This window comes from Octopus sinensis, linkage group LG18, assembly GCF_006345805.1.
Source record: "Octopus sinensis linkage group LG18, ASM634580v1, whole genome shotgun sequence".
NCBI lineage: Eukaryota > Metazoa > Mollusca > Cephalopoda > Octopoda > Octopodidae > Octopus > Octopus sinensis.
Genome location: NC_043014.1, coordinates 48254432 through 48275564, shown reverse-complemented (window position 1 = coordinate 48275564; position 21133 = coordinate 48254432). Strand labels below are relative to the sequence as shown.

General features: G+C 40.4%; 1 protein-coding gene across 2 annotated transcripts in view; it reads right to left on the bottom strand.

Moving 5' to 3' along the window:
- The window catches only part of LOC115221196 (TNF receptor-associated factor 3), a 47670-nt gene that overhangs the window by 23889 nt on the left and 2648 nt on the right, over positions 1 to 21133 (bottom strand). The window lies entirely within an intron of this gene.

Sequence of the window (21133 nt, the reverse complement as noted above, 5' to 3'; positions counted from 1 at the left end):
ATATATATATGATGGGCTTCTTTCAGTTTCCATCTACCAAATCCACACTCAAGGCTTTGGTTGGCCCGAGGCTATAGTAGAAGACACTTGCCCAAGGTGCCACGCAGTGGGACTGAACCTAGAACCATGTGGTTGGTAAGCAAGCTACTTACCACACAGCCACTCCTACGCCTATGATGATGATGATTGGATTTTCTTACTTGGGTACTTTATCGTTTACTTGTTTTAGTCATCCGACTATGGCCATGCTGGGGCACCGCCTTGAAGAAATTTTGGTTAAAGGAACTGAACCCAGTACTAGTCTTTTTTTTATAGCCTAGTACTTATTTGATTGGTCTCTATTCTCAAACCTCGAAGTTACAGGGATGTAAACATACCAACACTGCTCATCAAGTGACAGTGGGGGGACAAACACACACACACACAATATATACACACATACACGATGGGTTTCTTTCAGTTTCCATATACCAAATCCACACACAAGGCTTTGGTTGGCCCAAGGCTATTGTAGAAAACATTTGTCTAAGGTGCCATGCAGTGGGACAGAACCCAGAACCATGAGGGTTAAGAAGCAAACTTCTTACTATACAGCCATACCTGTGCCTGTGATTCAATTTTTTTTTCCTTCTTAGCTTTGAAAGTGAGAAAGGGTATGGCTATTTGAAGCAACCCCAATGCATATGATGATCAACTCTGGAAGACTGAGCCAACAAGCAAGCCTCCAGATGGTCACTAAACCTGTTAGAAACAGCAGCTAAATCTCTCAGATGATTTAGTACTCAATACATTGTTATTACACACCACTGATATATATATATTCACGCTAGTGTCTTATTCTTGGTTGTTATAGTCACAACAACTCTGCCACTGTATCCAACAGTCTCCATCAGAAATTATCATTATTTACCCCATTATGCTGTGTTCCCACAATTGCAGGAATAGTTTAACCCTTTAGCATTTAACCAGCCATTAACCGGCATTTAACTGGCTCAGATATTCTGCTTGTTTTACGTTCAAACTGGCCAGATGATTCAGCCTCCTACACAAACCCTACAAGGTCATTCTAAATATAAACAATCACCTCATCAAAATCTTGAAGTTACAAGATATTATATAATTGACTAGCACGATGATCAGGCGTTGCCGGGTCATAGTGCTAGTGCATGCATATACAGCTGCGTGCATGCGCACATACACGCGAGTACTGTCCAAATCTCCGACCAATCACATACAGCTAGCTGGCATTCAATTGGTGTATCAAGTTTTGTGCACTTTGGTTGGGTTTTGGATAGAAAATTCACAAAAAAGTCACTTCTATTGAATTTTTAATGGCTTTGCAGGGTGACTGGGGAAATGTAAAGATGTGCACGACCACCCTTGGCTGGTTTTGAATGACCATAGAAAGTGCGAACCCTCTAACTGAAAAATTGTGGATTTGTATAAAGGACACGCACACAGACATTTTGCTGTTTATATATATAGAAGATTACAAACAATAAGAATAAATAAGCATTACATTTGACAGAGAAATCTGAATGCTAAAGGGTTAACAGTAATCTCGGCTGAATTGCCAGTAAAGCAGTAATGAACAACACACGTAGGAAAAGAAGATGCAGCTGATTCTGTCCATTAGTTTGCCTGTAGTCGTTACTCTAGGTTTGTAAATGCAGAACCCAGGTGGAGGGTCAAATTAGACACAGGGGCCCAGTGCTGAGAAGGTTAACCCTTTTGTTACCAACCCGGCTGAAACTGGCTCTGGCTCTGTAGTACAAATGTCTTGTTTTCATAAGTTTTGAATTAAAATCTTCCACCAAAACTTAGTTGTAATATATGTTCCTAACACTAGCTTAATGATAACTAAGTTTTGAATTACAGTAATGAAAGGGTTAAAATATATAACAAAGACACAATTCCTAACCCTTTTGATACCAACCCAGCTAAAACCACCTCTGGCTCTGTAGTACAAATGTCTTGTTTTCATAAGTTTTGAATTAAAATCTTCCACCAAAACTTAGTCATAATATATGTTCCTAACACTAGCTTAATGATAATTGAGTTATTTTACTAAATTCTTTATTAATTCAAAATTAATTGAAAGAAACACAGAGCATCTCAACAGAAATATAGTAACAAAAGGGTTAAAATATATAACAGAGAAACAATTCTTAACCCTTTCGTTACCAACCCGGCTGAAACCGGCTCTGGCTCTGTAGTACAAATGTCTTGTTTTCATAAGTTTTGAATAAAAATCTTCCACGAAACCTTAGTCACATTTTATGTTCCTAACACTAGCTTAATGACAACTAAGTTATTTTACTAAATTCTTTGTTATATTTAAAATAATTAAGAGAAACACAGAGTATCTCAAAATAAATACAGTAATGAAAGGGTTAAACAATGATATATTCAGACTAGTGTCATCAACTTGGTTGTTATAGTTACAACGTCTCGGCTATTGTACCCTTTGTGATATTTGTTCAGCTATGAGTAACAAACACTCTCTGTCACTGTTACCATTAAAAATGCAGAGTACCAATGATTAACCTATCAGGGATTTTTAGCCAATGACAGAACTAGTTTATAAATTACTAGCTGGTGTACCCAGTAATTCCCGGGAGTAAATATGTTCTATTGAAATGCCTTATTACTCATATAAAAAAGCAGTACTGTCCAAATCTCTGACCAATCACATACAGCTAGCTGGCATTCAATTGGCGTATCAAGTTTCGGGCATTTTGATTGGGTTTTTGGACAGAAAATTCACAAAAAAGTCACATCTATTGATTTTTTAATGGCTTTGCAGGGTGACTGGGGAAATGTAAAGATGTGCACGACCACCCTTGAACGGTTTTGAATGACCATAGAAAGTGCAAGCCCTCTAACTGAAAAATTGTGGATTTGTATAAAGGACACACACACAGACAGACAGACATTTTGCCACTTATATATATATAGAGATGATATAAAATGAAAAATAACAACATTAGCTGCAAGTGGTCAGTCATAAGTGAATTTATATGAAATGGATGTATTATAGGGGTGGTCGTGATGATCAACTAATCAACTCATTAGCCCTAAGGTACATGTAGTAATGGATGAAAGTAACACATTATCCAGGTAAGTGTGAAGCTAGGGACAGGCCTTACATAAGACAGGAGGTGTAAGTAGTTATGGATGAGAGAAAACATTATTAACCAGGAGGTGGGTATAGCTAATACACTAGTGGGACTAATACACTAGCCATGAGGAATATGTCACTGTAGACAGGATGAACACAATAACCGAAAGATGTGGTACTATAGATGATACTAACATATTAGCTAGGTGGTGTGTGCGTATGTATAACAGATGGGACTAACACATTAGCTAGGAGGTGTGTGTAACTATAGAAGGTACTAATACAGGAGCTCAGAAGAGTGTGTAGCAAAAAATGGGGCTAACACATTAGCCAGGGGGTGTATACAGTTATGGATGGAACACGTTAGCCAGGTTGTGTAAGTAGCTATAAATGGGACTAACATAGTAACTAGATGTGTATAACTATAGATAGGACTAATACATTTGCCAGGTGTGTATAGTCATAGACGGGACTAACACATAAGCCAAAGGTATGTGCAGGTATGAATAAGCTCATCTCTTTAATCAGAGGTATACATACATTATATGATGGTGAGCTGGCAGAAACATTAGCACACCGGGCGAAATGCGTAGCCATATTTCGTCTGCCGTTATGTTCAGAGTTCAAATCCGCCGAGGTCAACTTCGCCTTTCATCCTTTCGGGGTTGATAAATTAAGTACCAGTTACGCACTGGGGTCGATGTAATCGACTTAATCCCTTTGTCTGTCCTTGTTTGTCCCTTCTGTGTTTAGCCCCTTGCGGGTAGTAAAGAAATAGGTATACATACATTAGGAATGTAACACTTGGTTTCTTCTCTCCTTTTACACCAAACTTTTACATACCTTATCTATTTAGAATACTCCTACTGGAAGCAGTTCACTTCTTTAGATATTCCTTTTCGTTTTTTCCTTATGAATGGATTTTTATAAATGACTTTGCTGCATGACTTTATATATATATATATATATATATGTGTGTGTGGGTGTATATGTGTGTAACAAATAACCAAATGAGATGTTGTAATAATAAGCACGGGAAATGAATTGTATATCGACAATAAAACAATTGATAAGGATATGACAGTCACAGAATGAATAACCAAAATAATAAATCCTGAAATTCTCCTGATTCGAATGTGAGAGTAGAAAATTACAGAATTAGACTCCAATTTGATGTTATAATAAGACAACAAATTTAACCATGGGGAAAATTGTTACATCGAATGACAACAGGAGAATAAATTGATGTAACATCAACAATATTGATCTCAATAACGACAACAAAATGGGTAGAATTAGATTTTGTAAGTGAAATATTATATGGTTTAACATCCCTTTTGGAATTCTCGTAGCCATGGATATACCAGGAATATTCTTTAGGGCATTAAGACAAGCATTTTCCCCCTTCTTGTAGATACAGTAGGATATTTAGTGGGCATACCATGAAATTCATATACTCTACTACATCTAATCTAGCTGATAATAAGGCAGCAGTTAATAGTAAGAAATTAAATAATATTAGTATTAATGAGTGTAATTTTAATTTCTCAGGACTGCTGTAAATAATTCACCTTTATCTATTACTAGCAATGCAACCCAGCGTTGCCAGGGTGTTATGACCTACAGCTATATTGTATTATTTGTTCCTTTTTGTGGGCAGAATTAGTACAGCTGATATATATAGTGAACTGATTACCGATATAATGAAAGTTATTGTTTGTTTAAAAGTAAAGTGGGGAGGATACAATTTGCATGGATTTGTATGAAAGTGCTTTCTGTAACTTAAGAAGGATCACAAACTGTGTATTGTTTCATTGTATAAAAGTGGGTTAATATGATTTTGCCCAGAAATCGTGTTACCCAAATTTTAATTTATCCCCAACCTCCACTGCAATTTCTTAATTTGTAACTTTAAAAAAAAAAAATTTTTTATCCACATAGAAAAATACAGAGATTATGAATCTGGGATATATATATATATATATATATATATATATATATATATATATATATATATATATATATCATCATCATCATCATTTAGCGTCCGCTTTCCATGCTAGCATGGGTTGGACGGTTCAACTGGGGTCTGGGAAGCCAGAAGGCTGCACCAGGCCCAGTCTGATCTGGCAGTGTTTCTACGGCTGGATGCCCTTCCTAACGCCAACCACTCCGTGAGTGTAGTGGGTGTTTTTTACGTGCCACCTGCACAGGTGCCAGACAGAGCTGGCAAACGGCCACGGACGGATGGTGTTTACGTCCCCCATCACTTAGCAGTTCGGCAAAAGAGATCGATAGAATAAGTACTGGGCTTACAAAGAATAAGTCCCGGGGTCGATTTGCTCGACTAAAGGTGGTGCTCCAGCATGGCCGCAGTCAAATGACCGAAACAAGTAAAAGAGTAAAGAGTAATACTCATGCAGATGAACATACTCATGCAATCCAAATAGTATTAGATCTTACTAAGGATTATGAAGGAGCAGGCAGGACAAAAGCCACAGATAACTTATATATGTATCCATTGATTTAGCAAAAGAATTGCTAACGCATAAAACCTACCTTGTGGTCACACTAGGATCAAATAGAAAGGGCAACCCCAAAATATGTTTTAAGCACAAGGCTCCATAAAGGACATATTATTGGCATGCAACAAAATAATGGAATTGTAGTGGCAAAGTGGAAGGATAGGTGTGATGTGGTATTGTTATCTAGAAAAACACAACCTTAGCTTCAGGGAAACAGGGCAAAGAGTGAATGATGTGGAAGGAAGGAAGCCAGAAATAATTCTCAGCTACGATGTGCCACCGGCACGAAGCCAGTCGGGGTGGCTTAGTGCCAGTGGTACGTAAGAGAACCATCCGAACGTGGCCATTGCCAGCGCCGTCCCGACTGGCCTCGTGGCGGTGGCACGTAAAAGGCACCATGCAATTGTGGCCGTTGCCAGCCTCGCGTGGCCCCTGTGCCGGTGGCACGTAAAAAGCACCATCCGATCGTTGCCTGTATGCCAGCCTCGTCAGGCACCTGTGCCGGTGACACATAAAAAGCACCCACTACACTCACGGAGTGGTTGGCGTTAGGAAGGGCATCCAGCCGTAGAAACACTGCCAGATCAGACTGGGCCTGGTGCAGCCTTCTGGCTTCACAGACCCCAGTTGAACCGTCCAATCCATGCTAGCATGGAAAGCAGACGCTAAACGAAGATGATGATGATGATGATTTGATAAAACAGGGAATAGGTATCTCTATTCAAATGGCAAGCTACCGTAAATCCTTGAGTATAATTCGCATTTTTTCTCCAAAATTTAAAGGTCAAAATTCCTACTGTGTACTATATACAAGGTTAAAAATTAAAAATATTTTCTAAGCAATGTCCGAGTCTCTATTTGCTGTCCGGCAATGTTTATTCAGACACATTTTGTGATGTCGGGCACGAAAATACCTTAAGCTAAGCCTGAAAGCAATGAAGTCATAAAAGAATCATCCATAACTTGCAGTAAGCAACATTTATTAAATGTTATTACTGTTATTTCTTTATTTTCTGCAAACAAAATGCACAAAAAAGCTACACGTTTGCATTATGTTATATATACAGTAATAATAAAGGGCGTTACCATATACATTTTTACAAAACAAGGATGTTATATAGACCGAGTTGACTCAAGTTAGAGAAGGGGTGTGTATTATACACAAGGTTTAGGTTTTTCAAAAGTGCAGCCCGCTAAAAACCCCCTGTGTATTATACTCAAGGGCGTACAATACTCAAGGATTTATGGTACTTCATACCTCTCAGAAAAACCATCAGATGGTATCACAAGATTGCTTTAGAATACCTGCTCAACACAACCATATTAAATGTTTTAGTGGTATTTCAAAAGAACAATCAACAGAAAGTGCAGATTGCCAAATTTAGAAAATCTATTTTTGAATCACTCTGTGATGTGGACAATCACCAACAATACCAAGAGCTGCAAGCACTAGTACATAACTTGAAAGGATGCAGCAAAAGGGACAAATCGAACAGAAGTAGTTGATAATTTCTGTTACCTATGTAAGCTAAATTTGGTGGAGCATGGCTTAGTGGTAACAATGTTGGACTCGTGATCGTAAGATTGTGGTTTTGATTTCAGGACTAGGCATCATCATCATCATCATCGTTTAGCGTCCGCTTTCCATGCTAGCATGGGTTGGACGGTTCAACTGGGGTCTGGGAAACCAGAAGGCTGCACCAGGTCCAGTCTGATCTGGCAATGTTTCTACGGCTGGATGCCCTTCCTAACGCCAACCATTCCGTGAGTGTAGTGGGTGCTTTTTACGTGCCACCAGCACAGGTGCCAGACGAGGCTGGCAAACGGCCACGATCAGATGGTGCTTTTTACGTGCCACCGGCACAGGTGCCAGACGAGGCTGGCAACGGCCACGAACGGATGGTGCTTTTTAACAATTGCAGCGTGGAAGGTGTTTGTATACCATTTAAGAAACACACAAAAGCCGTTTGATTCACTTCAACATTTAAGTTTAATTTGTCAAAATATTTTTGTCGCTTTAAGACTGCGACCTGTTCACTGACAAAAATATTTTGAAAAATTAAACTTAAATGTTGAAGTGAATCGAACGGCTTTTGTGTGTTTCTTAAATGGCTTACAAACACCTTCCACGCTGCAATTGTTTTCATTTCAGCACAAGATCTCACTCAGATCAAATCACTTGCTATGCAAGTACATCTCCGCAATATATTTTGTTCCAGTTCACTCATCTGGTAAAAACAAGCAATTTTGTGATGGACCAGCATGACTGTCTGAAGAGGAATATATATTCCACGGAGACCAAGAAACCAGTATTATGCTCCTTAAAGGATTAACATGAACTAACCAACCATTAATTAGCAACAGAGATGGATATTCTGAAAGTAAAGTAAATAGGATAAAAATTAATTAAATAATGTTTAAGGAGCTTTGAACTCTGCAAGTTATAAAGTATTTCACCCTTTGAGCAAAAAGCAGACTGTATGATGCTTGTGTATAAACCACGATGCTGTGTGATAGAGAAATATGGTCCTAAATACAGAAGACTTGTGAAGGTTAGAAAGAAATGAACATACTGTGTGGTAAGTAGCTTGTTTACCAGCCACATGGTTCCGGGTTCAGTCCCACTGCGTGGCACCTTAGGCAAGTGTCTTCTACTATAGCCTCGGGCCGACCAAAGCCTTGTGAGTGGATTTGGTAGACGGAAACTGAAAGAACCGTCGTATATATATATATATATATATATGCGTGTGTGTGTTTGTGTATCTGTGTTTGTCCCCCTAGCATTGCTTGACAACCGATGCTGGTGTGTTTATGTCCCCGTTACTTAGCGGTTCGGCAAAAAGAGACGATAGAATAAAGTACTGGGCTTACAAAAGAATAAGTCCCGAGGTCGAGTTGCTCGATTAAAGGCGGTGCTCCAGCATGGCCGCAGTCAAATGACTGAAACAAGCAAAAGAGTAAAGAGTATACTCCATTGACTGTGTAATGTTAGTATGCATGAATGCCAGAGTTCAAATGAATACTAAATGAGCTGAGAAAAAAACTGGGCATAAGTAAAATCAGATGTAGTATGTAAGAGAAGAGACTGCTGCTGGTATGCACATGTGATGAATGAGAATGGAACCCACAGAAGAAGAAAACTCGGGGAGACAAGAGGGGCAGTGGTTAAGATTGATTTTAGCACTTGTGCTGGTGGCACGTGAAACATTCGAGCAAGGTCGTCGCCAGTGCCGCTGGACTGGCTCCTGTGCAGGTGGCACATAAAAAGCACCATTTGGGCGTGGCCGTTGCCAGTACCACCAAACTCGCCCTCGTGCCGGCGGCACGTAAAAGCACCCACTACACTCTCGGAGTGGTTGGCGTTAGGAAGGGCATCCAGCTGTAGAAACTCTGCCAGATCAAGACTGGAGCCTGGTGCAGCCTTCTGGTTCGCCAGCCCTCAGTGAAATCGTCCACCTCATGCTAGCACAGAAAGCAGACGTTAAATGATGACGATGATGATGATGATGCTGGGTTTAATAGTGGAGAGAAAAAAGGCCGAGTTAATTGGCAACAAGTAGTGCTGGAGAAGACCTGCCGACCATTGTAAGCAGAGCAAAAATTAATGCTAAAAATTGCTGCTAGTGATAGCGGTACATTATGAATATTTCAATCAATATGTCCCAGTTGAGTTTACGTCTACTGTCTCCCCAACTTCTCTGTCATCATCTCATCTCTCTATCACTCCCTCTCCCTCTCTCTTCCATTCATTGTACTATGCTGCCTATGCAACTACTGGTAGCAGTTGATCTCTTTTCATTGCGCTGTACCACCCATGGAACAAGGGATGGTACTGGATCGACCCATATGCAACCCTTCCAACCACAATCCTCGTTAGTACCTTTCAAGTCCATCACAAGGCCTCCATCACATGAGTTTGTAATTGATACGCTCTGCCATCAACTTTCCTGTACTTCAAGTCATCATCATGCTCCCCACCTGGGCCATTCTTTATTGACATCCATCACTTATGCTTTACCATTGTCTAATGCTATTACTAACCATATAAGGTGGTGAGCTGGCAGAAACGTTAGCACGCCGGGCGAAATGCTTAGCGGTATTTCGTCTGCCACTACATTCTGAGTTCAAATTCCGCCAAGGTCGACTTTGCCTTTCATCCTTTCGGGGTCGATAAAATAAGCACCAGTTACGCACTGGGGTCGATATAATCGACTTAATCCGTTTGTCTGTCCTTGTTTGTCCTCTCTGTGTTTAGCCCCTTGTGGGTAGTAAAGTAAAGAAATAGCTATTACTATCCATATATCACTCTCTCTCTCTACACACACACACATATACACACATGGTGAAGGCACGTGGCCTAGAGGTTAGGGTATTGCACTCACGACTGCTAGATCATGGGTTCACTTCACAGACCAGGCAGTGCACTGTGTTCTTAAGCAAAACACTTCATTCCACATTGTCCTAGTCCACTCAGCTGTATATGGGTGACCCTGTGACAGAACAGCCTTCCAATCAGGAGAATGATGGCCTGCTCACCTAGCCAGTAGGGGTGGCATCATTCGAAAACTAAAACAATGTGAAGTGCGTTGTGACCAGTGATGTATAACAACATCCGACAGTCTGGTCAATACCGTGGTAATATATATATATATATAAACGGCAAAATGTTTGTCTGTGTGTGTGTGTATCCTTTATACAAATCCACAATTTTTCAGTTAGAGAGCTAGCACTTTCTATGGTCATTCAAAACCGTCCAAGGGTGGTCGTACACATCTTTACATTTCCCCAGTCACCCCGCAAAGCCATTAAAAAATCAATAGAAGTGACTTTTTTGTGAATTTTCTATCCAAAAACCCAATCAAAATGCCCGAAACTCGATACGCCGAGTGAATGCCAGCTAGCTGTATGGGATTGGTCGGAGATTTGGACAGTACTCGCGTGTATGTGCGCACACACGCAGCTGTATATGTATGCACGAGTACTATGACCCGGCGTTGCTGGATCATAGTGCTAGTGTATTATATATATATTAATCTATCTATTTCTGAATCATATCACTTTTTCTAGCATCATATTCTTGCTCCCATCACTCACTCATCCTGGCTCTTCTTTTGTCATCTCATTCCATTCACCTTGTTGGGATTGTTGCCATGAGTAAATAAATGAACACATGTAGTAGTGAGAACCTTCATGCCTACAAGTGAGTACAAGACAACCTTGCTAGAGCTAATGCATCCAATACATTCCGTAAAGTCCATCGAACCATCAAAGCAGGGTAACTTGCCCAGACCAATGAAAATCTTTCATGCCAGACATCCTGATTAACCCTTTGGTGTTCAGATTATTCTGTTAAATGTAATGCATTTTCACTCAAATTGTTTTGAATTAATCACACATTATCTCATAGCTTTGAAATCTCAATGATGTGAATATTTATTTTTAGAATGTCAATGTAGGTTAAGTGTGAGAGGCCAGATATCACCAGTTCAAATATAAAACATGTAGAATATTTGGGCCGGATGTGGCCAGTTTAAACACTAAAGGGTTAAGTGATGAGGCATAAATGTCTGGTCTAGGTTTTCGTCATATTGGTCTTTCACTTGCTGAAATACCTCATCTGTTACAGAAGATAACGGCAGTTTAGACTGAACTCGTGATTCTGACCACTGACAGTTTGTTGTTTGGTCATCATCAGGACAAAGGATCTAATGATATCCCATCACAGACTCCAGTCCATCAACTGAAATCACTCACAACCACTATGCTGCATCTTACGATTTCAACACACCTTGTCTTGGGTGGTTACATGCTATTTTACCAATAGCTAGGACTCTGACAGGTGCTTACTCTGGGTCGGAGTAGACCTAAGAAAAATAGTGGCTAAGAGGTGGTTTCTTTTTTTTTCTTCTTGGATTGAGACAGCATTCACCCGGGGTGGGTTGAGCTGGCTTCATTCATCCTCAATGCTGCATCTCTCACAAACGCCGGCCAGGCCAGGCAATTTGAGGCTAACGACTGCGTGATCTCCACGTGGTTTCACACTTGTTCACTCCCCAAAACCCTGGAACCCCCAAACCAGGCTGCCACAAGTAAATGCAGTTTAAAGTCATACCTTAAAGTGGTTGAATGTTAAGAAAAGCATCCAGCAGTAGAAAGCAAGAGAAAACTAAAATCTACAAATGGGACATGGTGCTCTAAACTGTTTTGATCAACTGCAACTGAATAAGAACTAATTAGGACTATGACAACCTATCTGACCCATGACGGCATGGAAAGTGGATGTAAAATAATGTTGTTGTTTGTTCCTTCTCAGGCCATGCCTGGCTCATAAGGGCCGGTTTCCTGGTTTCTTGGCATATAGGTTCCCCACCTGGACGGGACGCTGGTCCATCGCAGGGGAGCTGCGAGATGCAGGAGGAAAGGGTGAGAGAAAGTTGTGGCGGAAGAGTCAGCAGAAGTTTCGCCATTACTTTCTGCCGGAGCCACATGGAGCTTAGGTGTTTCGCTCGTAAACACACACATCGCCCGGTCTGAGATTCAAGCCTGCAATCCCTCGACCATGAGTCTGCTGCTCTAACCACTAGGCCATGTGCCTCCACACATGTAAAATAATGATCATACACACATACGCATGCAACTGACTTCCATTTGTTTATCTCATAAGGCACTGATGATCTCAAGGCTTTGGTGGAGGACACTTACTCAAGGTTCCACAAAATAGATTTGAATGTGGAACTATGTAGTTGTGAAGTGAACTTCTTAACAGTACAGCCATATCTATGCATGCACACATGTATGTACATACACATTACAGTTGAAGTTCCTATAGGACAACTTGCTGAGAGCCACAGACTAAATTTGTGGCTGGTGCAAAGTTCCAACCAGACCAAGAGTAACATGGTCGTTGAACAGTGACGGGGCCGCCAGAGCAACAAACTAGTCTAGAAGAGTTGGAGAAGCAGAGAACTATAACCAGGTATCTAGAAGACAAGCTAGGTGACAGGTATGTTTATCTCGGGGGAGAAGCAGAAAGGAAGAAGTTTGCCAATGTTCTGCAGCATGAGGACCAGATGCACGAGGTATTCCAGATTGTAAGACAGCAAATCAGAGAAAATCATGATGATGTAGGAGAGAGGTAAGTTCAGATGGATGATGGTGCACTTGCACTTAGTGATTCTGCAAAAAAAGAGGCATGGAAGTGCCACCGTGAAAGGCTGTTAAATGTGGAGAATGCATGGAGGAAGAGTCTTCCTCGAGTGGACCCAACATAGGGACTGGCTATCTGTGTTGACAGTAGCATCTCTCTATATATAAATGGCAAAATGTCTGTGTGCGTGTCCTTCATACAAATCCACAATTTTTCAGTTAGATGGCTCACACTTTCTATGGTCATTCAAAACCAGCCAAGGGTGGTCGTGCACATCTTTACATTTCCCCAGTCACCCAACAAAGCCATTAAAAAAATCAATAGAAATGACTTTTTTGTGAATTTTCTATCCAAAACCCAATCAAAATGCCTGAAATTTGATACATCAATTGAATGTCAGCTAGCTGTATGTGATTGGTCGGAGATTTGGACAGTAATCGCGTGTATGTGCACACGCATGCAGCTGTATATGTATGCACTAGCACTATGACCCCGCAACGCCGGGTGATAGTGCTAGTGATAGATAAAGCAATTAAGGATATGAAGACTGGGTAAGCCCCTGGCCCATCAGGAATTATTGGCTGGGGTACTTAAAATATCTAGCAGAATGGGATATGGCCTAATCTACCCGGTTGTCCAGGAAGAGGTCATGCCCAACAATTGGTGTGGCAGTATTATAATCAACTGCTTAAAAGGTAAAGGAGATGTCTTAAACAGAAGTAATTCAAGAGGAATCAAATTGCTAGACCAGGTCATGACAGTTACAGAAAGGGTCATAGCTCAACTAATTAGGAAGAGAGTTAGCCTAGATGAGATGCAGTTTGGTTTTGTGCTAGGGAGAAGCACTTCTGATGCTATCTTCTTAGTAAGGCACCTGCAGGTGTGGAAGCAAGAACTGGAATCAAAGTGCTCTAGAGTTAACTTAGCAAAGACCAAAGTAATAGTAAGCAGACAAATTACTAATCTCTTCAGGAAAATGGCCCTGCTCGATATGTAGAAAAGGTGTAGGTAGAAACTCCATATGATGTACCCAGTGCAAAGCTTTGGACACATAAGAGGTAACAGAATCACAGGAAGCTTAACAGAGAAAGTAGTCTTTATGTGTGGCAGATGTGCAGGTACAATAAACACTAAGAACATACAACAAATCCTTAAAAATAGCAGATAGTTCCTGTTACCTTGGTGACCAAATTGCAGAGGGTTCAGTCTAAATTTGACAATTTTTATGTTTCTTTTTTGTCAGGAACAGTTTGATATATTGATGAACTGTCAAACATGGAAAAATGGGCAGTAAACGAAGATGATTATACACATACACACACACATATATACACACATTATACAAACATATATATATATATATAGGGGGAGTTTACGAAAAAAACAAAAGACGAAGATTAGTGGTGTACAAAACAAACAGATGTATTAGTATAACGCTCAGGAATAGAAAAAGTCTTTTACGTTTTGAGCCTACGCTCTTCTACAGAAAGGGACACAGAAAAAACAAGGAGAGAGGTGAAAATATATATATATATATATAAATATACATCAGCTTCGTAACCTCTCTGACATGCCTGCTGGTATTTCTTCTGACCATCACTATAGATGCCCTGTGGATAGTGTGCTTCAAGATCCATATACTTAATACAATGACTGATATTGGTAACAAATCACACTTCAGTCTGTGGAGTAAAGCTGTTCAATGAGGACTGTATTTATCCTCTATATCATTAGACTTATGACCACTATCTATGTATAGCAAAGACATCTAAAGAGGCCTTCTTTATCTAAAATGATAGTGTGTGATTTGAGTGAGATTTGGCTGCTATTTCTAGCAGGTTTCATCTTAACTACAATCCCTGATGAGTCTTTAACAAAGGATAAAACTAATCAGTTCACTCCTGATTGAATAATCATTAGTCATATAGATATTGGCACCATATAAATAAGGTGTGTCCTTACATCAGTCATGTCCAAACAGGAGGCTTTTTAATACACGTACACACACACAAGATTCATGAGTTAAATTTTTCTTTTTCCCAAGAAGCCACCAGGACAGCATACCACACCTAATCTCCACTATTTATCCCTCTGTAGTATCTACTGATCATTATCTCTCTCACTCCATATTCTAAATGTGAGCAACTATGCAGCTTGTCTACAAGAACCTGCACTATCCCCCATACTTCTCTCATGTTTGATCCTTCGCTCTCTAGCATAAAGACATGCCTCTCTCTCTCTCTGAGTGTCTAATCTTGTGAGCTGCATGGCAATCACAATAGTGTTGGTGGTATGAAAAATGCACCCAGTACACACTATAAAGTGGTTGGCATTAGGAAGGACAACCAGCTGGAGAAATCAAGCCAAAGCAGGCACTGGAGGATGATACAGTCCTTGTACCAATCAGATCCTGTCAAACAGTCCAACTCATACCAGCAAGGGACCTGGATATGAAATAATGATGAATTTCTCAGTGAGGAGATGAAGTTATCCCCAGACTGGGAACTTGACGACCTGAATGTTTCCAACACAGTGGATGCCATTAATGGTAAACAAAGTTTAGATGGGGTCAGTGTTAAATCAAGTCAGAGATTAAATCTAACAGGAATGGTCTCTCAGAATAGCCCTTTCTACAGAGTTTCACTCCCGGGCGAAATGCTTAGCAGTATTTCGTCAGCAGCTACGTTCTGAGTTCAAATTCCGCCGAGGTCAACTTTGCTTTTCATCCTTTCGGGGCCAATTAAATAAGTACCAGTTACGCACTGGGGTCGATATAATCGACTTAATCCATTTGTCTGTCCTTGTTTGTCCTCTCTGTATTTAGCCCCTTGTGGGTAGTAAAGAAATAGGTTAAACTGAGGCTGGAAGGTATTTACTAAGATGCTGGGCAATGAGATGAAACTCTAAATCATATTGTTATGATGGATTCACAATAGTGATGAGATATCATCATCACCATTACCACTACCATCTCCATCATCATGCTGTGGTGATGAGACATACAAAGACAAATGTTCTCTAGCATAAAAAGGAGCACTCCATCGGTTAAGACGACGAGGGTCCCAGCTGATACAATCAACAGAACAGCTTGGTCGTGAAATTAACAGGCAAGTGACTGAGCAATCCAGACACGTGTACCCCTAACGTAGTTCTCAGGGAGATTCAGCTTGACACAAAGTGTGACAAGGCTGGCCCTTTGAAATACAGGCACAACTCATTTTGGCCAGCTGAGTGGACTGGAGCACCGTGAAGTAAAGTGTCTTGCTCAAGGACACAACGCGTCGCCCGGAATCGAACTCACGACCTTACAATCATGAGCCGAATGCCCTAACCACTAAGCCACACGCCTTCACAAGTGTTCTCTAGTGTAATACCTTGTTTTTTGCAACCATCACCTTTCATTTGAACCAGTGGTTCTCAACTGGGGTCCACATAAGATTTTGTTGTTAAAAATTATCTGCAATAAATTGGTTATACATCAACAATACACAAAATATTTTAACAATTTCTTTCAACGCCAAATAATAAGAGGGTCCGTGGGTAAAAAATGGTTGAGAAATATTGATCTAAACACTGAACAAAACACAGACAACTTCTTTCTGACTACAATGAGTCGATGATGATGACTCTACACAGTCACCGTTTGATAGAAACAGCAACTAAATCTCCCTTGTATCACACCTTTACCATACTAGCACTATCGCCAGGCATTGCTCAGGTTTGTTTCGACCCTTTAGAATTGGAATTTTTGAAAGGTAAAAATTTTGCATTATGTAGCTTGTTATTCTCTTTAAGTGAACATTTCCTGGTTGAAATACACTGAAAAATGGTGACACAGCAGTCAAGAAATCGTAAAAAATTGGGATTTTCATAGAAAAAAAGCACCTTTTTGATGTAAACAATTTTTGGTCTTAACATGGTCCGATCTGAATTTTATCTTCTACGGAATGAAGAGCAAGCCTTCTTCTATCATACTCTCAATTTTGGTCAACTTGTGCCGCAGGGTCTCAGAGAAGATAGTGTTAGTTGAAGGCTACCAAACCTGCCACACACAGACAACTTCAGCTTTATATATATAGATTTTTAAAAAAAGGTGGGGGGATACATTATACAATGTAGTCTTTCAGTTGGAATATCTTTGATCTTAGGTCTGCTGAACCAGGTCCAGTCTGAGGTTAAACAACAACTCCACAGACCAACCAATTCACTATACTTCTTCCCAATGTCCAGTTCTGGAATTCACTTCTCCATGCTATTCAGACCTATTCTAAGCAGAAATTTCTCCCTCAATAATGACTTCTTTGTTTTATCAGGCCCACATCTGTCCTGAGCTAATAGACATAGAATCAAATATGATGAATGCAGGTAGCACTGTGTGGTGAATAAGTAGATTTCACATTGTGTGTATATGTGTTTGTGTCTTTGTAGTTCTGGCTTCGATACCAATGTGTGGTACTTTAGACAAATGTCTTCTATCAAACCCCTGGCCAATACTTGAGTAGAATTTGGTAGATGGAAATTATTCTGAAGTTTTTTGTTTGTTTGTTGTTCTTTTTTTACATTTGCTGAGCCCATAAGAGTGTGCCCATAGTCTTTGCAAGCCTTCTAGACTGGTGATGGGATCCAGGCCAGATTCCAAAAGTGGCAGGATCACTGGTTAATATTTCAAAGAACAGGATGCTAAAACTTAGGAAAATAAGTTATTTTTTATTAAACATAACTAGACCTAGAACTTTTGGATACCACCTTCAACACAAAGACACACACACACATACATACAATGGGCTTTTTTCAGTTTCTGTCCACCAAAATCCTGTCACAATGCTTTGACCATCCTGATGCTATAGCAGAAGACATTTGCCAAATGTGCCAAGCCGTGGGACCAAATCCAAAACAATGTCATTGAGAACCATTATGGTTGCTTGGAATCTTGTATTGGGTGCTTCAAGTGGATTTGGAGGCTTAACCAGAACTGACTGTACTTGAGACAGTATTCACCCAGGGTGGGCTGAGCTGGCTTCATTCATCCTCAATGCTGCATCTCTCACAAACGCCGACCAGACCTGGCGATTTGAGGCTAATGACCACGTGATCTCCAACCACTCCTTATTCCATCGGTGAACGCCGTAGATATAGGGGCCTAGGTTGGGTTCCAGATCAGCCTTGACTGTCATCAGCCACGTTTTTCGTTGTCCAGCCAGGTTTTTCGTTAACCAGAACAGGTAATCTGGAAACATTTTATTGCTAGTGTCAGCTCTAGACACAAGTTCTCTGTAACCCAAAGCAACAAAGAATTCTCTGATCATCTGTTCTGGTTAACACTAGAAGTACCGAGCAGTCATTTATAACCACTTTTCCTTTTTTACTTTTTTATTTCTATGACTGTATTGAATGTGAAATCATGAGCATCATTTCATATATATCTTTTTTTGTATATATCTTTTTTCGCCCCAACTGGCCTCCATGCCGGTGGCACATAAAAAGCACCATCCGATTGTGGCCGTTGTCAGCCTCGTCTGGCCCCCGTGCTGGTGGCACGTAAAAAGCACCATCCGATCGTGGCCGTTTGACAGCCTCGTCTGGCACCTGTGCAAGTGGCACATAAAAAGCACCCACTACACTCTCGGAGTGGTTGGCGTTAGGAAGGGCATCCAGCTGTAGAAACACTGCCAGATCAGACTGGCCCTGGCGCAGCCTCCAGGCTTCCCAGACCCCAGTTGAACCGTCCAACACATGCTAGCATGGAAAACAGACGTTAAACGATGATGTATATAAATCTCTATATATATAAACGGCAAAATGTCTGTCTGTGTGCGTGTCCTTTATACAAATCCACAATTTTTCAGTTAGAGGGCTCGCAGTTTCTATGGTCATTCAAAACCATCGAAGGGTGGTCATGCACATCTTTACATTTCCCCAGTCACCCCGCAAAGTCATTAAAAAATCAATAGAAGTGACTTTTTTGTGAATTTTCTATCCAAAACCCAATAAAAATGCCTGAAACTTGATACACCAATTAAATGCCAGCTAGCTGGATGTGATTGGTCGGAGATTTGGACAGTAATCGCATGTATGTGCACACGCATGCAGCTGCATATGCGTGCACTAGCACTATGACCGGGCAACGCCGGGTCATAGTGCTAGTAAATGCTAAAAGATTGTATTTTCTAATCCTTTATTCACTGCATCAGCTTATATTAACAAAATAAATTGTATTAAATAACGATTTTCAACACCGGTTACAAATGACCGATATGGTCCTTGTAGAAAGTAAGAAATGTTGGTACTTCTATTGTTAAGCATCTAAAAACACTTGGAGCACCCAGTGCAGGGTTCCAAGCAACCGTTATAGTGAAATATATGCAAGAACTATTAGGTTGTCCCAAAAGTTCGTAAACACTTGCGAAAATTGAATTTTTACTCGCCAAGTACTAACAAAAACAATAAAAATTATTCCTCTAAATAAAGACCATTATTTTCCAAGACTTTCTACGAACTTTTGGGACAACCTTATATTAATATAAACCTGTGTTTGTCTTAATTTCTCCTAAATTTACTCTGTATTTCATAACTAGTAGCACTACTTAGTATGGGAATTATTTAACCACTATACTGGAAGCAGATTGGAATATGATAATCCATGTGAAGCCCTAATCTTATCATCATCATGATTTAACGTCTGTCTTCCATGCTGGCATGGGTTGGACTAACAGTAGTAGTAATACATTTATTTGAACACACAAGATATAATATAAGGCACGTAAAAAGCACCATTTGGGCGTGGCTGTTGCCAGTACCACCAAACTGGCCCTCGTGCCGGTGGCACGTAAAAGCACCCACTACACTCTCGGAGTGGTTGGCGTTAGGAAGGGCATCCAGCTGTAGAAACTCTGCCAGATCAGATTGGAGTCTGGTTCGCCAGACCTCAGTCAAATCGTCCAACCCATGCTAGCATGGAAAGCGGACGTTAAATAATGATGATGATGATATATATATATATATATATATATAATGATAATAAGGAAAATGAAGAATTTGAACAATCAGACTTACTGTGATTCTACACTCTAAGTAGCCAGAAAATAAACCGTAACATCGAATGGTAGTTTTTAGGAAATATACCTTTGAATGAACCACCAGAAGAAACCAGGCTTGGCACTTTACATAGAGTAACGTGCTACCTGCCTGGATATATCCCTCCTCTTACTATATATATATAGATATGTATACACACACACACAGATCATCATCATCATCATATTTTATGTCTGGTTTTCCCCGACACAGGTTTGACAAGTCATCTTCAATCAAACTGCTAAACAGCTGATCACGTTCCTTAGTCATTTTCTTCACAGGGTTCATCCCCCTCGAGATCCACTTCCGCCACTTCTTCACGTGTTCTCTTTTGCCGGTTCTGGCATTACTTCAGCCAATCACATTTCCTCCGCACTATATCACATGTCTGTAGAGGCTGTCTTATCTCTCTTGTACACCACACCCTGTTTCTTTAACAATCAGCTTTTCCTCTGGTCATTCATACACACTTAATGTTACACACCCAATGGTGTAAGCTCACCTCATTTATTTCCAACCTTTTATATATCCTCCATACACAATGCACATATTTTGCTATAATGCAACACTGCACTTTGCACCAAAGATATAATACAATCAGGCTTTCACTGCGGAGAGAGAGAGAGAGAATCATTTTGTTGCTACTAGTGGTAATTGTTCCTTGAATGTATTCCACCCCATGCTTTCTTAACACCCTCCTTCATGGCTAATTTTGTTCAACTGGGTAACAGAAGCTACCTTGTAGGAGCCAGAAAGAATTTATCTCACATGTGGTGCTGCTAGTGTCGCTCTTTGCGTCTTCAAAGCAAAGAGAAACTCACACTTTTTCGTCAACTTTCACCTATAATAAATGCCCTGCCACCGGCTCTTCTATACTGACCTTGGCCAGAACAGCCAGCTCAGGCACTGGTACCCTTTGCACCCATCAGAATGAAGAGGCTCAATCGCTCACTAAAGATTAGATCCCCAGACACAAGTTAATGCTGATGAAGCTGTTACAGGTGAAATACAGAGACATCAGGAAGATATTGCTTCTTGGGTTTGATGAGAAAGTTTTAAATAGGGCTCTATAAGTGGAGGCATAAACAAGGAGAGAGAAGTGCTGGAATGGTTAGCAAGACAGTGATGTTGATGTAAGAGAGGGTATGCTCAATTGTAAGGACAAAAAAAAGGAACAGTGTTGGTATTAAGCCCTCTATTATAGGCAGCTGTGGATGGAGGTGACAGTTGGCACAAAATAAATATTACAAGAGACATCATTTCAAA